Below are 3,005 nucleotides of genomic sequence, written 5' to 3' on the forward strand. Positions count from 1 at the left end.
GCTCTCAGCTCTACAATGCCCCCCCACCACCCCCACCCCCCCTTCTTTTGGAGGTTTTTGTCCATCCTGAGAAGCTGGAGGCCCCCAGGTTTGCAGGCTTCTTCCATCCTGATCAAAGACACGTTCCACCGCCTTCTCTTCTTTTCTCCCTCTCAGACACAGAAACACTCCCCTCACCCTCCCTACCTCATCCCCCCCCCTCCATTCCCACTCTTTTTCTCAGGAATGAATTGTGAATTTGTCTGAGAATTATGGCGGTGTTGCAGGGTTGAGGAGGTGTTGCTGTGGTTCTCACGTTTAGTTTTCCCTTGTTCTTTTCCAAAAGGCTCCCTCATTCCCCTCCTCTCTCTAATGCACCCACCACTCCACCCGCCACCCTTCTCTTCATCTTAAGAATCAAATGAAACCCATCAAGTGCCGGAGAGCTTTTCAGCATCCCTACATTTTTTTTTCTCGCTTTTTTCCCCCAGGTCCAGATGGTAAGCCCGGTCCTTGGCTTGGGCTTTTGGGGGTCTTTTGCTGCCTCCTCAAGGGCCCTGTCTTTCTTTTTTTGTTTTTCCTTTCGCCTTTTCCTCTTCTATAGCACCCCCTCCCACCCTCCTCAATCCTCAACCTCCACCCAGAAGGGAGGGTCTTGCAGAGCAGGAAATTTTATACCATTCCTCCTTTTTTCAAGCCTCCACCTTCTCCTTCAAGGAGAGTTTTGTAAAATGAAGAGCTTGAATAAGGCTTTTTTTTTAACACCGTCCATTTTGAGGTTTATCAGAACTTGCAAAATAGCCCTCGGCTTGTTAAGACACCCCCCCCCCAACAAAAATCTAAAGCAGAGAGTAGTGTGTTGCAGCTTTCCTTGCTGAAGGGAGTCTATTGTGTTGTAAAAAGAAAGAAAAAAGCTCACAGAACCTGTGAAACCGAATAAGAAAGTCGTGTGAATGAGCAGCTCTCCCACCATTCATGGCCCTCTTCATGCAGGCAAGAACAAGAAATGTTATTATGTGTCACAACAAGGAAGAAGTAAAGAGAATTCTTGTGCTTTTTGTTTCATCAGCATTTGGATAGAGGAGGAGGAGGAGGAGGAGGAGGAGGAGAGGAAACAAATGAAATGTTTTTTCTTGTTCTTGTTCTTTGTGAATATTACTGTTGCTGCCACCTCTCTTCCTCTCGTCTACTTTCTCTGTCGGTCTCCAGCTTTTCTTCCTCTGGTCTTTTCAAATGGTCTTTCTGCTCCTTATTCAGCCAGTGGTTGTGGACCTGAAGCTGTTAGTTATGCTTGTATGACATTAGGACATGACATGACCCCATTATAAGCTCAATGTGAGTTTTAACTTTATTAGCCTGCCAGGAGATATTTGTAATCTAAGAAATGCTGTTAACTAAAAGAAAGCCACATTAATAGCAAAAAGAATTATTTTACATACAAGCGCATTAAGAGCCTAAAACCTCAGGACTATTTGTTGATAAATCTACTTGAATACATTAGGTTTTGGAATGTATTTCCAAGTTTGTATTCCTTTCACTCCTTAAAAGCCTGACCCAAATGTCATATTTAAAGACAAAAATGGACTTAACAACAATTGATCAGCTTTTGCTTCATTTCTACACAAAAACCTCTCAGCACACATGTTGCGTAAGGATTTAATATACTGCGACAACATCTTTTACAGTAAGATGGGAAAGTACCGTTGATGACAGCAGAATTATCTTGTGTCAAACATGCAATGCTTGCTTTGGTAATACAACGCTGTTTGGACATCTGCCAGCATATACAGCAATATGGATACCTCTGTGATAGTGATTGATATGAATATTATAAGCCTAATATGTGGAGAAACAGCTTGGTAATGGGAGCCCTGAATTAGAATCAGGCGTGATTCTTGACTGCAGGGAAACATGACAAGCTAAAGACTGGAACTTCCCGTCAAACTTAAAAATAAAAGCCTCTTAGTTTCAGCTTTGGTCCAATCTTGAAAAGGTAAATAAATGAAAAAGACAGTGTCGAGCAGGCTGTGCATGGCCCCCATAGAGGGTAAAAAGGAAGGAGGACGCGTCTCCACTTCCTCCCAGTGTACAGAGGCGAAACCAAAATCTCCCAGCTATGGGCCAACCAAACTCACCAGACAATTAACACTTTGGGCTGCTTGTAGACGACCATATTTGGAAAATCTGTATTTCTTTTTATTAGTTTGGCCCATGTTCCATCTGCTAACATGGGGGGGGGGGCTTTATATACAGTCTACCATCACCAATCATCTTGAATACTTTTCTGTCCTGTAGTTTGAAAGGTCTTACTTACAAACCACTATTAACTCATTGAAAATAAAAAAAGCAATCTGTTAATTGTTCATAAAAACATTAAACCAAAATACATTAAAACAGACTTGACTTCATGGACAGATCTTCCCAAAACATAATTAATAAATTGGTCACATATACACTTCACATGCAGATGAATGTCTCTGTTTGTGTCTAAAAGGTCTCTAATCTGTTTGTCATATATCACCATGTCTAATGTGACCTAATGTGGCCTCGCTGTCATCAGCTGGGGGGGCAGGTCACCAGTCGGGCAACAGCTTGTGCCCGTCCAGACACAAGTGAACAACTCACACACAAACACACACAGGCATGTCAGACTTTGGCAGAGGCTGACAGAGCTCTGGAGGGCAACCAGCCTGTGCTGAAGGCTACAGGACGACTCCAAAGGTCAACGAGGAGCTTTAGGATCAGCTCCGCTTCTTTTAAGACCATGACGTGTGTGTTTGGATCTTTATCTTTTTTCATCCCGGCAACAAAACATCACCTAGGTGTGTGTGTGTGTGTGTGTGTATGTATGTGTGTGTGTGTGAGTGTAATTGCCTTTTGCTGTTCTAAAGGGAGGGATATAAAACACCAGATTGACAAATGTTAGCTGGATTATCTTGACGGTCCCATGAACACAATCCAACACCATTTTTTATGTGTGTCTTTTTCTTTGTGTGTGTGTGTGTGTGTGTGTGTGTGTGTGTGTG

At 42.9% G+C, this 3,005-nt stretch overlaps 1 protein-coding gene across 1 annotated transcript in view; it reads left to right on the forward strand.

Moving 5' to 3' along the window:
* The window catches only part of LOC116699375 (receptor-type tyrosine-protein phosphatase N2), a gene marked incomplete at its 3' end in the record, with an annotated part of 318,251 nt that overhangs the window by 311,280 nt on the left and 3,966 nt on the right, over window positions 1–3,005 (forward strand).

This window comes from Etheostoma spectabile, chromosome 12 (genome assembly GCF_008692095.1).
Source record: "Etheostoma spectabile isolate EspeVRDwgs_2016 chromosome 12, UIUC_Espe_1.0, whole genome shotgun sequence".
Taxonomy (NCBI): domain Eukaryota; kingdom Metazoa; phylum Chordata; class Actinopteri; order Perciformes; family Percidae; genus Etheostoma; species Etheostoma spectabile.